The sequence below is a fragment of the Macaca fascicularis genome, chromosome 13 (genome assembly GCF_037993035.2).
Source record: "Macaca fascicularis isolate 582-1 chromosome 13, T2T-MFA8v1.1".
NCBI lineage: Eukaryota > Metazoa > Chordata > Mammalia > Primates > Cercopithecidae > Macaca > Macaca fascicularis.
The window spans coordinates 18,213,897-18,232,005 of NC_088387.1; positions in this window are offsets into that span (position 1 = coordinate 18,213,897).

The following is an 18,109-nucleotide window of genomic DNA, read 5'->3' on the forward strand; positions in this document are numbered from 1 at the left end:
GTCCCAGCTACTCAGGAGGCTGAGGCAGGAGAATGGCGTGAACCCGGGAGGCGGAGCTTGCAGTGAGCTGAGATCTGGCCACTGCACTCCAGCCTGGGTGACAGAGCGAGACTCCGTCTCAAAAAAAAAAAAAAAAAATTGTGATGTGCTCACTGCTTTGCTCTTCAGCTTAAGTGACCGAATGAAGATTCCTTTTCCCTGGAATCTCTCTGTGACTGTCAGGGCCATCAGGGAGTGAGAAGCTCACTTGAGGATGCTGAGTATTTGTGAATTTATCTCCTCTTTAAGATACAGGCCCCAGATTCTGGTCCCTGGTAGTTTCCCTGCATTGTCTTGAGTCTGGAGCTTTCTTCTTTGGTAGGTCTCAGAGATCTTACTGATTTCTGCTTCTTTGCCCTCTAAAGGAGATAATTTTACTGCTAAACGGGTCAAATTCTCTTCTAAGGATGGGCCTACATTCTTGCTAAATATACCTGAATTAGCTCTGTCACTGTCTAAATGTTTGTGTGTCCCCATAAATTCCTGTGTTGAAATCCTAACCCCCAGGTGATGGTATTGGAGGTGGGGCCTTTGGGAGGTGATTAGGTCATGAGGCTGGAGCCCTCATGAATGGGATTAATGCCCTGATCAAAGAGGCCCAGAGCTCACTCTTGCCTCTTCTGCCATGTGAGGACACAGTGAGAAGACAGCTGACCACGAACCAGGAAGAGGACCTGCAAGGCTGCTAGCACCTTGATCTCGGACTCCTCAGCTTCCAGAACTGTGAGAAATAAATGTTTGTTGCTTAAGTCACTCAGTCTATGATATTTTTGTTATAGCATCCCAAACTGACTAAGACAGTCCTTCAGTGGAGATCTTGGGAGAGTTTGGCATCAACATCTGCCCTATTTCCATTTCCTCCATTTCCTATTTTCTGCAAATTGAAGACCCACTAATTCACTGGGTATCTAAGTTGCTTACTAGATAAGCCAGGTGTGTAGCTCTCCATCAGGTCTATGAAGAGTAGTGGGGGTGTAGACACGGCTCTGTGAATTCAAAGTGCTGCTATTCTTTCAGGATGCCCAGACAATCCATGAGAACAGCTGTGCTCTCACCTCCTGAGGTGCCCACCTCCTTTTGCACTGTCTCATTATATTCTGAACAGCCCTGTGAAGTCGGTAAGGTGATTACCATCCCCACTTTTCAGATGGGGAAGTAGAGGCTCAGAAGGAGTATGCCACTGGGCCAAGGTTGCAGTGCCAATGAGTGATGGAGAGCCCCACTGCACCCAGCCTCTCAGTCTCTATAAGCCCTAACCTTGGGGCCCCTTACCCTTGTGGCTCTGCACAGAGATTATGACCATCTATGGGCTCAATCTGAGTGTGCTCAATACAGATCTCTGCCACTGATACCATAAGATGGTAGATCATCCTTAGCTGCTCATATAAACCATTTGGGGAGCTTTAAACATTTCCAATGCCCTGGACTGTTCAGCAAACCATTTAACACAGAGTGCCTGGGAGGGGGAGTCAGGGATCAATGATTTTTAAAGCTTCCCAGGTGATTTCAGCAAGATTAAGAACCACACTTTTGTGCTGAATCAGCAAGAATCAGAGGCTCTCTGCAGGGGGCTGTCCTTACATTTTGATAAGCTGATACCCCTTGTAGGTAAACTGGATACTGCCCTGCTGCCGTTGGAAGGAAGTGTGTCCTGATACATTCCTGGTTTCACCATCCAAAGCCAGTCAAAATGCTTATTGGACCAAAGTCAGAGATTGTTCAATCAATACCTGCTGTGCCAAAGTCCAAAGAATTATTTCTGGCGATATTATCCAATCAGTGGCCAGATGGTGACCCTACAGCTGTAATTGATACTCAAGGATGGTGGCCCCATGGCCAAGTCTGCCTTAAAACTGCCCTGTCCAGTGGCATGAAACCTGGAGGCTGAGGGTCCTCCCAGAGCTGGGAGGGTGGGTGGTGATGGCAGATCCCTCCCTTGGGAACCATGTACATGCCTGAGTGCCTTGTACAACTGCCATACCTATGCCTACAGGATAAGATGTGTGTGAATTCTTATTTATGTAAGGCAAAAAAAAAAAAAAAAAAAAAAAAGACGAAATATTGAAGGAGCCAAGATTCCTAGGGCAATAAGCCAGCTAGCACATCTACCCTGCTGTGATTTGAAAACCTAGCTTCTTAAGTAGGCATGGCCTAATGTATGCCAGTCTGATTTGGTTGAGTTCTTTTGGGTTAAAAAGAATGCGATGACAAAAATTAGAGGAAAAAAATACATAAACTCTCTATCCTTCCAGGCTTTTCCCAAAAATATATTTTACGGTTGGACTCCTTATATACTGACACTTACTGCCTTTTTTACTCCCTACTTTGCCACCCTGTTACACAGGCCTCAATAAACAGAAGTTATTCGCCCATCCACTAGGACTGCATTCATTTATTCATTATTATTTTTCAATGAACATTTTCTGCATGTGACGTTTTCCTTTTTCTGGACTGTTTGTTTAACATAAAGTTACAGAACTAGAATTACTGAGTAGGAACCTTTAAATGACTCCATTACTAAATTGCTTTCCAAAAGAGCTACATTGATATATGTTGCCATCAATAGTAGATACGTGGCAGATATCTAGGTATTCTTCACCAGGACTTTTTGTATTTTGTAAGTACAAAACACCGCTTACTGCAAAAAACCAACAAGCTGGGATTTTTTGGTGGCTTAAAATACAAAATGATAATATGGTGTTGTTACGTGGGCTTATTTGATTTCTAGCAATTTTCATTCCTTCATTCATTCATGCGCTCAATGATGGATGCGTTTACAGGATGCTTATTCTGTGTCAGGTAGCATTCTAGGCACTAGGACGCAGTGAGCAAAACATAAAAATCCCCACTCCTGAGGAAATTACCTAATATATATATTTTTTCTGTACTCTAGCAACCACGTGGCTTGACAATAGTAGGGACAGGGCACTCAGGCAATTTCCATGCACACATTTAATTCATACAGCTGACTGCTACCCGGGCTTCAGGAGATCCTTTTCGCAGGTGATGAAGTACAGGCTTGCATTGCCTGACATCCCTCATGGGGCCCAGAACCCTGGGCCCCCAGTCCCTGATTATTGGGCACTGCCCACCCTGTCTGTGTACAGGAAAGTCAGGCAGAGCTTGGGGAAGTCTGGGTTGGGCACTGACCGAGGTGCCAGGGTGTGAGGAGCACCGTACAACCCTGTCAATCTCCAGAAAGCCACATCGATGCCTTCCCAGAAACAAACTCCCCCCCAGATAAAAGCTAAATGGTGAAAGATGTCTGTTTTCAGGGCCACTAAGGGCTACCTTGCCAGGGTGGCCAGTTCTGTCCTGCCTGGATGTAAGTTGGAGGATCCTTGATCTCCTAGCTTGAGTGGACCACGCACACCAGTGTCCAGTTCTGAACCTGCCAATTCTATAGCTGTGCTTCCTCTCCAGAAATTGAGTCTCAAAAACATCAAGAATATTCTCCGTAACTGTGGTTAATCATTAGAGCCAGTAGGATGGGTCCTGCCGAACGCTCTCACATCTGTGCTTGGGGTGGGTGTGGGAGCAAGTGGCCCTTCCTGTGGCATGGCCTGCCGGAGAGGCTGCAATTTCAAATGGCAGTAGGGCAGATGTACTAGCTGGTTTATTCCCCTGGATCTTAGCTCCTTCAATATCTCTTGTCGTCTTTTTTAAATTTTTAGCCTAAGAATTCACACACCTGTTATTTGAAACCTAGAAAATAAATACAAGCAAACAAACAAAAAAAGGAAATAAAACAGAGATCGCCACTCTGGACATTTTGCTCTATCTCTTTAAAGGTATTGCGTATGCATGTATGTATGTAGGTCAAAAAATAGGTAGCTAGTGCTATGGTTTGAATGGGTACCCCCAAGATTCATACCTTGAAATTTAATTGCCAATAGGTGAGGAAGTCGTGAGGGCAGAGCCCTCACAAACGGGATTCATCACTTTCCAAAAGATGTGTGAGGGAGCTAGCTGTTCACACCTTCCACCATGTGAGGGTGTAGCAAGAGGTGCCATCTATGAAGCAGAGGCAGCCTTCACCAGACACTGGATCTGCCCACACCCTGATCTTGGACTTCTCAAGTTCCAGAACTGCGAGCAATACATTTCTATGGTTTATAAATTCCCCAGTCTGAGGTATTTTGTCATAGCAGCTCAAATGGACTAAGGCAGATGGCTAGCTAGCTAGATAAGCAAAATGGGATCATTGCACTGCCTACTTTTCATAATGCACTTCTTTTCCACTCAGAATTCTACAGTGATCATCTTTCCATGTTCTCAAATATGTTTCAGCAATGTTTTCATGAGTGTATGGCATTTATGTAATGGAAAACCAGCATATTCAACCAGGTCACTTCACAGAGACTTATTAAGTATACCTGACAGCTTTCTCCAAAAAGAGAGGTTGATTTCCATCAAGAGCCCTTTAATTTTGTTCCCAAATTTCATGTGACCAAAAAAAAAAAGTGATGATGGTTATTGACTAGTAAATTTGTTTTTTGGAAGGGTCTAATTTTCATACACAGGGGATTTGCCATAGAAACACTGAGTATGTGCACAAGAGCCCTGTTGGATCTGGAAAGGTGGGGACCTTTGAAAATGCATCACACTGCCTGCGTACTGATGCTGTGAGTTTACTAGTAGGGGCAGATCCTGTTGTCACCACAGACAAAATATGCTTGTTCTTTAATAATCTTTTTGAGCAAACAAGTGCCTTGGACTGATGCCCTTTCTTCTTGAGGAAACAGCATCTCTTGATAAGAAAAAAAAATCCCTTTTTTTTCCTGTCCCTCTGCAAAGAACATGACACTCCAACATTGCTACAAAGTATTTGTGTTTTGTTTCAATCTTTCCCCAAATGCAAGTATAGACGGAACGCGAATTTGGAATGAAAAGTAAGGTTTGGACTTGTTTTGAAAATATCTTTAAAAAATAAGGGTTTTTGAACAATGAAAGGATTGATAAAATCACACATCTAAGTTAAACACACTCTCAATCACCTCACTCGTGTTTCCTGTTTTGGTTAACACATTTTAATTGACTTCGGTCTTTTCACTGTCGCTCTTCCACCTGCAATGCTGGACTGAGTGCCATGCATTGTCCTGGAACCCAGAGCCTGAAACTTCCGGCAGAGTCTGGAGTTGTCACCTGTTGTTCAGTAAGAACCATCTCTGCCATTTCGTATGAGGATCTGCCTAGCAGAGAATTCAACATAGACCTGAGCCAGCTTAGCGAGCTCATACATACAACTGGGTGCTTATTCCTCTGAGCCACTGGTTCTTACCCCCGGTTGTTCACTAGTCATCGGGGGAATTTTTGAAAAGTATGGGAGCCTGTCCACACCCAGAGATTTGGTTCTAATGGGTCCTCAGTGAGCCAGGACATTGGTTTAGGTCCCACTGGTTTAGTTCCCTCATTAGGACTTTTGCTCTGGAACATGCTGCATTTTCCCAGGCCCAGGGCAAAGAAGAATGTCCTACATGATCAGAATTTAAGGGACTGTTTGTTCCGCTGCTTTCCTACCTGACTGTTCACCCAGTCTTTTTTTTTTTTCCCAAAATGTAACACCACGAAAAGTTCGTCTCTCTCAAAAAATAGACATAATGGTGTTAATGATAACAGCAGTTGTAGCTCATGGAGGTGGTTCCATTGGCAAGCCCTGGCTCCTTTCAGACAAGGCTCACAAGCTGGTAAGGCTGGACTTCCATTTTCCAATAGATACAGGAGCTTGGTGAGCTGGAAACACAATGGCAGAAACTACTTTCATCAAGCTTAAAGATATGCTATGTTTTTCTCCTGCCTCTGCATGGCCTTTAATCATTTTTTATTTTGATGGAAACAACACTATTTCTGTAATACATTCATTAAAAGCTACTACGTATCCTCTTGGGAAGTGGACAGAGACTACATTGCAAATTAACACATTTATTCCCAAATTGACATAAATAACATAATGATGTTTATGTATCACTGGATTTCTCAAGGCAAAAAGGGAAATCTATTTGGTGTGGTTGAGAATTTCCAAAGATGGTCGCCGTCCCTTCATTCTATCCTCTACACACTTGCCACCACTCACTGAGAGGTGGCATCTACCCCATGCCCACCCCTGCCTCTCGCCTGAGTCTGAGCTGGCCCTGGGACTGCTCTGCCCAAGAAAATCCTATAGAATTATACTCTGGGACTTCTGAGCCAAGGCCTTAAGTGTTAACTGGCGGCTTCTGCTTCCTTCCTTCCCTTGGGCCCCAGTCTCCATGCTACAAGAAGTCTGGGTCACATACAGAGGCATGTGGAAGAGAACCTAGGCACCGTGGTGACAGCCCCAGCACGAGTCAGGGTTCCAGCCAGGAGGTAGCACTGAATGCCAGCCACATCAGGGGAGACTGCTTGGAGGCTCCAGCCCTGTTGAACCCCAAATGACTGTAGCCCCTGCTAATGTCACCAGTGTCACGTGGAAATGGAAACCTGCCAAGCAGTCAACCCACAGAAGTAATAAAATGACTGTTTTTTGTTTTTTGTTTCTTTGAGATGGAGTCTCGCTCTGTCGCCCAGGCTGGAGTGCTGTGGCGCAATCTTGGCTCACTGCAAGCTCCACCTCCCAGGTTCACACCATTCTCCCACTTCAGCTTCCTGAGTAGCTGGGACTACAGGCACCCACCACCACACCCAGCTATTTTTTGTTTGTTTGTTTTTGTATTTTTAGTAGAGATGGGGTTTCACTGTGTTAGCCAGGATGGTCTAGATCTCCTGACCTCCTGATCCGCCCGCCTTGGCCTCCCAAAGTGCTGGGATTACAGGCGTGAGCCACTGCGCCCAGTCAACTGTTGTTTTTAACCACTACATTTGGGGATGGTGGCAATAGATTAAAAACAACTCCGACAATAAAACACTCAGTGCTGTGGCTTGCCCCAGGTTACAGCAATTGTATGAATCAGGATTCTCCAGCGAAATAGGACTAATAGGATGGAGAGAGAAAGAGACAGAGAGAGAGAACCTGAAATCTGCAGAGCAGGCTGACAGGCTAGAACTTCTGGCAGGAGTTAATGCTGCCGTCTTGGATCCTAAATCTAAAACACTTGAGCAGTAGTTCTATGCTGTAGTCTGGAGGAGAATTCTGACTTCCTCGGGGGACCTCAGTCTTTTCTCTTCAGGCCTTCAACTGATGGAATGAGGCCCACCCATGTTATGACGGGTAATCTGCTCTGCTTTACTCAAAGTCTGTTGATTTCAACGTTAATGACATCTAAAAAATGCCTCACAGAAACACGGAGACTGGTGTTTGACCCAACAGCTGGGTACCATGGCCTAGCCAAGCTGACACATAAAATTAGCCACCTCAGAAAAGAAATCTGGGAGTTACCCTGGCTTTCGGGCCTGCACAGAGGGCCGTCGCTCCTCGGCTACTGCTGGAGACAATACAAGAACTTGACATGCCCACGGCCAGCCACGAGCCCGGTGCCACGGGACAGCCTAGCTTCAGTCCCTCGAGTGGAGGAAAGATAACCACAGCCAACACCATCTCCACTTCCCTCTGGATGAGTTCAGCCCTGAAAAGAGAGGAGGGAGGATTTTGCTTGCTTCTACACCCAGAGATACCAGAAGCCCAGATTCGAAATTCACCCCTCAAAGTGAGGAACGTGAGGGCCAGTTGGGACTCAAGCCGGCCACTCATAACCAAATGGTCCTTTGCACCAAATGGCCATTTCCACCATTCCTAGGTTGCTAGTGATACTGAGCTGCTTCTAGAAGGGAATGCCAGATTTAGTTTTATGTGGAATTTAGTTTCAAGGACAACTAAATAAAAAAGAGCAACTCTGTACAGGGTTCGTAAAAATAGACAACTGATGAACTGCTCTCTCCTCCGGCCTGGCCCTCTTCCAGCCCCTTGATCGCTTCTCATCAGACTGGTCTTTTTAAAGCACAAATCCGATCACATGATTCCCTTGCTGAAAATCCTTTCTTGGCTCCTTGTCGCCCATGGCAGTTTCTCAAAATACGGTGTGTGGCACATCAGGAGTCTTTCAGTGGCATACAAGTGGATGCTGTTTATTTTAATAGTGACATTTTGTTTTTTGTGGCCATCTTCTTTTTGGACAAGTCACATGGTTTTTCATTTTTGATAGTGGAATTAAATGGATTTACTTCTCCGTTGGTCTGAAGAACAGTGTTAGGCTAACAGTGATCTCGATGGTGGGAAACGGCAGAGTCACGGAGACGGACTCAGACATGGGGAGTAGCAGGGCCCGGGGGCCCTGCCGGGTCAGTCACCTGCCTCCTCTCCTTTCTTCTCTCCACTGGAGGACTCACCTTTATCTCCCACATAGCAAAGAGCCAGCAATTCCCAGGACCACACCTGATGACATTACTAATCCAGCTGTCTGGAATGCTCTGCCCCCAAGCCCCACCACGTGGAAAACTCCTATTTATCTTTCACATCCCAGCTCAGGAGTCATCGCTTTCATGAGTCTTTCTCCAAACTGCTTCCTTCCACAGTCCCTGTAGCACGGACCCTCTCCTGCGTGTCACCCACCAGGAATAGGGATCGTGTTGGGGATGTCCTCAGAAGCTTGAGCGCTTCTGCAGGACTTAGAATGGGAGGAAAAGACCCTGTCACACCGCTAGACAGGCACTGGCAGCTGAGGCCCGAGGGCAGGGTATAAAAGAAAAGGCAGCTACCTGCTTTTTGCCATAAGTCCCAGGGCAGCCGGGTGCTGTCTCAAGGGGTCCCCTCCCAGGCCCAATTTCCCAAGCCCAGGGAGAACACATCTTGTTTTCCCCACTCCCCTCCCTGGCCCCTAACTTCTATTTTCCAGAGAGTGAAGACAAGCAGAGGCCTGTGTGTGATGTCAGGGCTCCTCTCCCAGCCCCGTGTTTCCCTCACAGCAGGGAAATCCTTCCTGTGCAGCCCCTCCAGAAGGGAACGTCTGCCCCTGACTTTAGCAAGAGCCAGATCAGTATCATTGTTTGCACAGAGAGAAACCCTCCTACTGTGACTGCCAGTGATAGCAGTGTGGGTTGTGGAGAGCGGGAGGAGTCAGAACTGGGACTCTGTCTGCTCCGTGGCTTCTGGCCCGGTGGAGAGAGAGTGCCACAAGCTGTAGAGCACGGGGCTCGTCCCCGTATGTGAAAGTGGGAGGCAGACTGACATGCCTTCTGACACCTGTAGACACAGACAGGCTTCTGGGGGTTTCCGCTTCCTGCACCCTGACCCCTGACAGGCAGCTGGTCTCAAAGCTCAGTTCTACCACTTTGGGCTACGAGAGCTGGGCCCCGGCCCTTGGCTGCCTGTCTGTGAAGTGGGCGTCTGGATGGACACTGGTAACCTCTCTGCATGCGTAGCTTTGCTTTCTTTTTGACTCTGTTCTTCCCTGGCTGCAGGCAGTGGGACTGTCAGCCAAGGGTGATCCCATCACCTGGCTGGCCAATCAGAGAGTCTATACCCCCTGCCACGGTGATTGGTCCTGGAGTGGCCCAATTACAGTCCTTTTTGGGCAACTGGTGTGAACCCTGGGAGAGAGAAGTTCAGGAGTTATTCTGAACTCAAGAGTGTAAGGATGAGGCAAGAAAGGAATCTAGAGAATACAGTGAGCACAGGAGAAAGTACAGCCGAAGAGATAGGGGAGAAGACAGAGGAAGAAAGGAGGGATCTGAACCCAGGAACCCAGCCCCCTAGCGTGATGACCCCTCCACTTGGGGTGAGAAACCTGACTTACACTGGGGCTTAAGGAATCAGTGGATGGGAAAGAGAGCATTTTATTAGATGCCCCGCCCAGAGTAGCCCAAGAAAGAATGGTCCCCAATGCCACTGTCTCCCAGTCTGCCTGGAAAGAACGGCAGGGGCAAGTGGTCCTGGTTCCATGTTCAGAGTCTCAAAGAAAGCCTGCCTCTCCACTGAGGGGTCACCCTGGTGCCGCTGAATTATGGCTAGGCATGGAGAGTCCCTTGGGCTGTGGTTAGGGTGCTATTGATGCCTTCTGACACCTGTAGAGGCTGATGGAGGAAGCCAGCCACACTGTGAAAGAGGGGGTGGATGTTCTAGAACTTTCTACAGAGAAGCTGTTTTCGCTTGTAGGCTGCCAAGCTGGGGCTGGGCTGCTCTGTCAAGTGGAGAGAGGCCCTCCTCCCAGCTGCTGGAGAGAAGACCAGCCAGAGCTTGGTTCTAAGATGTCTTTGGACCTGCAGGAGTTCTCTAACCTCCTGTAGCCTCAGCCCCTCCAGAAGTGCTCATTTCCGGCACCTGGGAGAAAAATGGAAAAAGCACAGCTCCCTGCTCTCCATCTTTATTTGGTTCTGCAGTTTAAAAATTGAGATATATATTACATAGAATAAAATCTGTATGTAAAAAGCAAGTTTTATTTTTATATGACCCCATGCAACCATCACCCACTCTAGGATCCAGAGCATTTCTGTCACCCTAGAGAAGGAGAGAGTCCCCTCCTGTCCCATCTCGTAAACTCCCCTCCTCAGGGGTAACCATAACTCTGACGTCTATCATCACAGGTTAATTTTACCTGCTCTTAAACACAAAAATAGAATCACACAGTAAACATTCTTTTTGAGTAGTTTCTTTCACCCAGAATGTTTTTGAGATTCATCCAAGTTTGTGTGTCAGCAATTTGTTCTTTTTCGTTGCTGAGTAGTTTTTCATTGTATGTCTAGACAGTGACAGTCCCACGTCGCATTATGATGTGGACACATTCTGAGAAATGCATCATTTGGTAATTTTGTGTTGTGTGAACATCATAGAGTGTACTTACACAATTCTACATTTTGCAGCCTACTGCACACCCACGCTGTATGGCCTACTGCTCCTGGGCTGCAAACATTTGCCACATGTTATTGTACTGACTACTGTTGGCAATTGTAACACAATGGTAAGTATTCGTGTATCTAAACATACCTAAAAATTTAAAAAGGTACAGTAAAAATATGGTATAAAAGATAAAAATGGTACGCTTGTACAGGGCACTTACCATGAATGGAGCTTGCAGGACTGGAAGTTGCTCTGGTGAGTCAGTGAGTGAGTGGTGAGTGAATGTGAAAGCCTAGGATGTTATTGTACACCACTGTAGACTTTATAAACAGTGTGCACTTGGGTGATAGGAAGTTTTCATTCCATTATAATTTCATGGGACCATGATTGTGCAGAGCATGACTGTATTGTATTTGGATTGTGTCTGGATAAACATTTAATAGGTATTTGAGTTGTGTCTGTTTTTAGCTATTACAAATAAAGCTTATGAGTATTTTGATGGATATTTGCACTTACTTCTACTTGATAAAAACCTAGGGGTAGAATTCCTGGGTGATCTGAGAGGTGAGTGTTTAATTTTGCTAGAAAATCCCAAACATTTGTCCAATGTCACTATATCATTTTGCATTTCTACCAGCAGTGAGAGCTCCATTTGCTCTGTCTACTTGCCGACATTTGGTATGGTCAGTCTCTTTAGACACTTAAGTGCGTGTGTTATGGTATCTTGTTGTGGTTTTAATTTACATTTCCTTGATAAATAATGGTTTGAGAACATTTTCATCTGCTTATTGGCCAGTTAGATATCCTCTTTTGTGAAGCACTTGGTCAGACAAGGCTTTTGCTTATTAAAAATTTTTTTCTTGCCAGAATAAATTGGGATGTCTTTAACTTTTCTCGAGGCAGCAATATGGAAATTACTAGGGGTTATACTTTTATTACTATCAGATTATTTGCATTAAGACCATAAGTTTTCAAATGAGTGGTACAAAAGACAAGAAACAAAATTGTGTTAAAATATCCTTGAGGCAATCAAGTATCAGAAATGACACTAATTTATTCTATTGTGATGAGAAGAAATAAGGTATAGTTTAAGCATGATCTGAGATAAGAATTTTAATTCTTTAACCAGGCAAAAGATCAAAAGTTAATCCAAACAATTTTCAGATACAGAATACCGTTTGTGCTTTTTTTTTTTTTTTTTTTTTTTGAGATGGAGTCTCTCTCTGTTGCCCAGGCTGGAGTGCATTAGTGTGATCTCAGCTCACTTCAGCCTCTGCCTCCCAGGTTCAAGTGATTCTCCTTCCTCAGCCTCCTGAGTAGCTGGGATTACAGGTGCCTACCACCAACTCCAGCTAATTTTTGTAGTTTTAGACAGGATTTCTTCGTGTTCACTAGGCTGGTCTCAAACTTCTGACCTCAAGTGATCCACCCACCTCGGCCTCCCAAAACGCTGGGATTACAGGTGTGAGCCACAGCACCTGGCCCCATTTGTGCCTTTTTAAGGTCCATTATAGTAGTTACATTTCTAGAAAAACTAAAAGAAATTCTGAGATACAATGTGAAATGGAATTTGGCAAGCAGCTCTTAATATCACTTTTACTTAGCATGCATTAGACACCTACAGTGCAGGTGAGGAACACTGCTAGGTGTCCTGCAGACACAGGACGGATGGGTGCCATCAGCAAGCATGCATCAGATCCCAAAGTACCCTCTCTATGGGGCATCTTGAGTTTTCTTTGCAGCTGTGGTTTTTTTTTTTTTTTTTCCCTTACTTGCTGGTGCTCTGCTAGAACCAGGTTAAATAGAATTTTGTTTTCACTATACTTTACTGTTGTTTTTCTGAGCTGGCATCACTAGACTATCCAGTTGTCTTGATTGCAGCAGTCTAAATCAATTGGCTCTTCCCTCAATCTACCTCATTCACACAATCTTTCAGCCACAGGAGCACATCTCACAAAAATGAGAAGTGTCTTTCCTAATAACTGCCATCTGCTTCAATTGGCTGCCTGGTAAAACTATTGTGAACTTGCTGAATCACTGCTGTGTTGCTCATAGCTGTGTCCAAACTGTGAAAATTGCTCAGTCTCTGATCATGTCTCGCCTTGGTAGGTACGGGTCACTAGCACAATTGGTGTGATGGTTCATTTTAAGCATCATTTTGGCTGGGCTACAGTGTCTAGACATGTGGCCAAACATTATTCCAGACGTTTCTGTAGGTGTTCTTGGATGAGATTTTTACATTTAAATGGATGGGCTTTGAGTAAAGCAGATCACCCTCATAATGAGGATGGACCTCATCCAATCAGTTGAAAGACTGAATAAAACAAAAGACTAAGCAAGAGTGGATTCGGCAGCCTATGGCCTTCAGGCTTGAACTGCAACATTGACTCTTCCTGGGTCTCCAGGTTGCCAGCCCAACCTGCAGATTTTGGACTTGTCAGCCTCCATAATTATGTGAACCAATTCCTTAATATCAACTTCTTCATATACCTATATATACAGTCACACACTGCATGACAAAGTTTTGGTCAATAATAGATCACATATATAACGGTGGTCTCATGAGATTATAATAGAGTAATATAATGTATTATTATATATTATAATATATAATATAATATATTATATATTATTATATATAATATATTCTATATAATATATGATATATTATATATTATATGTCATTATATATTATATGTCATTATATATGATGTATATATGTCATTATAATATATAATGATATATGTCCTTTAATATATATTATATATTATGTCATATAATATATAATCATATTATATATTATGTCATGAAATATATAATCATATATTGTATATTATATGTCATGAAATATATAATCATATATTATATATTATATGTCATGAAATATATACTCATATATTATATATTATATGTCATTTAATATATAATCATATATTATATATTATGTCATTTAATATATAATCATATATATGTCATTATAATATATCATGATATATTATATATTATATGTCATTATAATATATCATCATATATTATATATTATATGTCATTATAATGTAATATATTATTATATATTATTATGTAATATATTACATTATATATAATATAAATATATAATATATATGATATATATTATATATTACATAATTATATATTATATACATTATTATATATTATATATAATATATTACATTATTTATTATATATTATATATAATATATTACATTATGTATTATATATAATTATATATAATATAATATATATTATTATATAACAAAATTCCTATCACCTAGTGATTTCATAGCCATCGTAATGTCACAGGACAACATATTACCCAACAAGGCTGTGGTTGAGACAGCAAACAATGGTTCCTGAGAAACTGACTAATGAGTTTTTGGAACTGGAACCAGAACCCATAGCTGAAGAAGAGGCAAGAGAAAAGAAACTGCAGGAGAAGAAAAGAAGAAACCCCTGAGAAAATTCACAGTGAAGCATTTGGCAGAAGCTTTTGCTTGTTTTTCTTTAAAAAGTTTTTTTTTCTTTAAAAAGTTTGAAAGTGACCTCTGAAGTTTGAAAGTGACCACTGAAAGGTTTTTATTAATAGAGAGGAATGTTCATGTTGCATTATCTGCTTACAAACATATCTGTGATGAAAAAAAGAAAGAACCAAGAAAACTGCTATGGACATATTTCTGAAAAGAGCGACACCTCCTCAAGAAGATCCTCAGTCAGGTCCTTCAGGCCATGTTCCAGAAAAAGGCATTGCTATCACAGGAGATGACAGCCCCATGCATGTTATTATCCCTGAAGACCTTCCAGTGGGATGAAATGTGGAGGTGGAAGATACTGATATTGACGATCTTGACCCTGTGTAGGCCTATGCTAATGTGTGTTTGTGTCTTAGTTTTCAACAAAAAAGTTTAAAAATTAAGAAGAAAAAAATTTTAAATAGAAAAAAACTTACAGAATAGGGATATAGAGAAAGACAAGATTTTTGTAGAGCTTTACAGTGTGTTTTTGTTTTAAGCTAAGTGTTATTACAAAAGAGTTAAAGTGTTAAAAAGAAGTTTAAAGTTTATGAAGTAAAAAAGAGTAAGCTAAGGCTAACTTTTTTTTTTTTTTTTTTTTTTTGAGACGGAGTCTCGCTCTGTCGCCCAGGCTGGAGTGCAGTGGCGCGATCTCGGCTCACTGCAAGCTCCGCCTCCCGGGTTTACGCCATTCTCCTGGCTCAGCCTCCTGAGTAGCTGGGACTACAGGCGCCCGCCACCTCGCCCGGCTAATTTTTTTGTATTTTTAGTAGAGACGGGGTTTCACCATGTTAGCCAGGATGGTCTCGATCTCCTGACCTCGTGATCCGCCCGTCTCGGCCTCCCAAAGTGCTGGGATTACAGGCTTGAGCCACCGCGCCCGGCGGCTAACTTACTTAAAAAAAATTTTTTTTTTAAATTTAGCGTAGCGTAAGTGCACAGTGTAATGTCCCCGTTACTCACGGACTCACCCAGAGCAACTTCCAGTTCTACAAGCTCCATTGACTGGAAGTGCCCTATACAAGTGTGCAATGTTTACTCTTTATACTGTATTGTTACTGTACCTTTTCTATGTTAGACATGTCTACATAGACATATATACCTACCATTGAGTTATAACTGCCTACAGTATTCAGTATAGTAGCATGCTGTACAAAGCCTAGGAGTGACAGGCTATACCACATAGTCCAGGTGTGTGGTAGGCTATGCCATCTAGGTGTGTGCAAATACACCCTATGATGTTTGCGCAACGATGAAATTGCCTAAGGACACATTTCGCAGAATGTATCCCTGTTGTTAAGCAACACATGACTGTATATACACACATCTTTTGATTCTGGCTCTCTGGAGAACCCTAAAATACTTGACAAAAATGTCAGGGTAAGCCTGGAGTCCTGCTGGTTGTTCTCCTGTCTGTCATGTTAAAAGTAAAATAAAACTATTAACTGGCTTTCATTTTTAAAAATTCCCAGGCCCCAAATTCTATATCCCCCTGGAATCAGCACTGACTGCAAGAACATCTTCTCTCGGCCAGTCAGGGACACTCTCCCCAGCAGAGTGGCCCTTTCCAAAGCTGAAACTACTTCTGCCTCTACTTACATGGCTTCGCAAAGGCTGGATCCTTGCAGGAATTCATTTCAAAAAGGAAGAATCCATTGATTTAGGGGCATGCAATCAAGACCCTGGGTATCAGTATGAAGGAGTTCTTCATATAATCTGAATTTGAGCTTCAGTTAGGTATATGTACAGTAAAGAGTTTCTCCTGGTCTGTGGCTGCCCTTTTCCCTTTATTCATGATGTCTTTTAACAAACATAAATTTCAATTTTGATGAAGCCTCAGTCACCTCTTTACAAATTTTATGCTTATTGCATCTTTGTGTCTTAAAATATCTTTGCCTACCTGAACATCATGAAGACATTCTCCCATGTTCTCTTCCGGAAGAACTTTACTATTAGTTTTCAGACTTAGGTTTATGATCCATCTCGAGTTAATATTAGTGTTTGGTGTGAGGTAGGTGGGTCAAGATTTTTTCTCTATATGGATATCTAGTTGCTCCAGCAACATTTATTGAAAAGAACTTCCTTTTTCCCATCTAACTGTTTGGCACCTTTGTCAAAAATCATTTGACTATAGGGGTAGCCATTTTTACCCAACAAGTTGTTGGGTAGGTGGCAGCAGACATTTGGTCTGGAGCTATACCACCTGGACAAGAAGGTATCAGCGTCATCCTAAGTCCATTTGTATTTCAGATGAACTTGTTCTCATAGTGCAAAGATTTCTGGTCATTTCCATTTCCCAGTCACCTTTGTGAATTACTACTTGGAAATTTTATGTTACCACCAAGCCTTGGTTTTGCTGTCAAATACCCAAGGTGCTTGACCCCTCCCTGTCACAGTTTCCTTATTGGTAAAATGGTATAATGGCAATAACTGATGCATGGGGCTGTTGCAAGGTCAATGGGGTCAAAAATGCAATGAGAACACTCGCTATTGCCTGTTTCCTTCTCACCACTGTGAGCTCCTCCAGAGCAGAGACCATGTTTTATGAATCTCTGCATTTCAGTGCTTGAAAGGATACCTGGCATATGGCAGGTGTTTATTAAATGTATGGAGAATAAACAATATTCTTTTAGACGGTGTAGATGGAACCATTTGTATGACAGCCTGCTGTTATTTATTCCTACCCAATCCAGGGGACTTGTCTGTCTTTATCTTATTTGACACACTCGACTGCTCCTTCCTGAAGCCCTTTATTCTCTTGGCTTCTAGAACACCACACACTCTTTGCTCTCCTTCTGCTGTACTGAATGTTCTTTCTTAGTCTTCTTGGTCATGCCTGTTGCCTCTGCTCTAAGGACTTTTCTGCCCAGGGGTCATCTCCCACCTCTTTTCCTCTCTATGCCACACTGTCTCTCTTAGTGACCCCTTCTTCTCTCCTGGCTTTAAGTTCTATTTGCTCACAACTGATGGCTGCATCCATCCTGAGCCTGCACTCATGTACGCCATGGCCTACCCCACTTAGACTTAACAGGCATTTCACTTCAAAGTTGTCCAAAACAAAGTGGGAGATTTTTCCCACGTGATTTTATTTTACTCTGTCTTGAGTTCTTAAGTTTCTCAAGACAAAATCTTCCGACTCAGTCACGGTTCTTCTCTTTATCCTCACTCCATTTCTCTAGTTCTTTATCAGGTCCAGTTTGACTCTACCTCTAAAACCATTTCTGAATGTGTCAATTTCTTTCATTTTAACTGGCTCTACTAAAGTTCAAGTCACCATCCTCTCTTGACTGGGCTACTACAGTGGACTCTGGCCTGGTCTCTAAGCTTTCTTTCTTGAGGGATCTGGTCATACCACTCCCTATGCAAAACTCTGTCACAGAGCGAAGTCCAAGCGTGTTACTCCATCCTAAAAAGCCCTATGGCAAGAGCCTCTGCCTGACTCCTTGACTTTGTGGACAAATGGGTTTATCTATGGCGAAATAAGAATGCAACGTTCCTGACATTGTGGAGGCCCAGCCTTCTATCTAGAGTTATATAACATCTTGGAAGGTCCCAAATGCATTAAGTCAAGTCTAGGTTTGTCAGTTTCTCCAAAAGATGTCAATGAAAACTGCATACGTCTTGCAGCTGAACATCTAAAGTATCAATTACCTGGAAAATACTGATGAGCAAAATCCACTGGTGGCTACAAAGGTGATTACAAAGCAGTAGTGACCTAGTCTTGGGGAAATAGCCCACTGAGTTAAGGAAAGCTTGTGGATGTTCTGGCCAGACTGGCCTAGGTTCAAATCCTTGC